We start from the raw sequence: 717 nt of genomic DNA on the forward strand, positions 1-717 counted from the left end.
ATCACTAAGATCCCACAGTGTACCTTAGATTTATAGGAGTCCATTGAACTCGTATTTTAATTGCAAAATAGAATGAGTTTTATTCTACTTTAAAAATATACAAATTTTTTGTTTTTTGGAAGAAAGAATCTTCTGGGGAAAAAAACCCTCAAAGAATAAAACTCGGTCCAGTAGACCCTGATGATATACCAAGTGTTAAGGATCTTTCAAAATATACTGGAAACCAGATTGTATATACGAAAATGTAGCTAAGAATGCGAAGTGATATGAAATAAGTATCACGTGAGTACTGTGAAGGTTTAGAAGAATGAGAGTTTTGTCAACACATTCATTAAGCGTTAAGTGCCCATGAGGTGCCAGACATTGTTCTTGGAATTGGGATAAAATGGCCTATTGGAGCTTATGTTTTGGTGGCGGGCCCAGACAGTAACCAGCCAGTGAATGTTTGTATAATGCTAAGTGTTATAAAGAAAATACAGAGCCGGTGAGAGGATGGAGACAGATCAGGACCCCCACAAAGCAGGGGCTTTCCTCCTCGTCTGTAATTAGGGGAACATGGAAGGAGTCGCCATTCGACCGGACACTGAATGAAATGAGAAAGAGCCGTGTGGGGTGAAATGGCCCATAAACAAAACTGCAGCAAGATTTTCTGCTCTAAAGACCTTTCATCTCCTTAATTGAGTGAAACTGCCTACAGCCTCAGGGTTATTACCCAGG

The sequence above is a fragment of the Eschrichtius robustus genome, chromosome 12 (genome assembly GCF_028021215.1).
Source record: "Eschrichtius robustus isolate mEscRob2 chromosome 12, mEscRob2.pri, whole genome shotgun sequence".
Lineage (NCBI taxonomy): Eukaryota > Metazoa > Chordata > Mammalia > Artiodactyla > Eschrichtiidae > Eschrichtius > Eschrichtius robustus.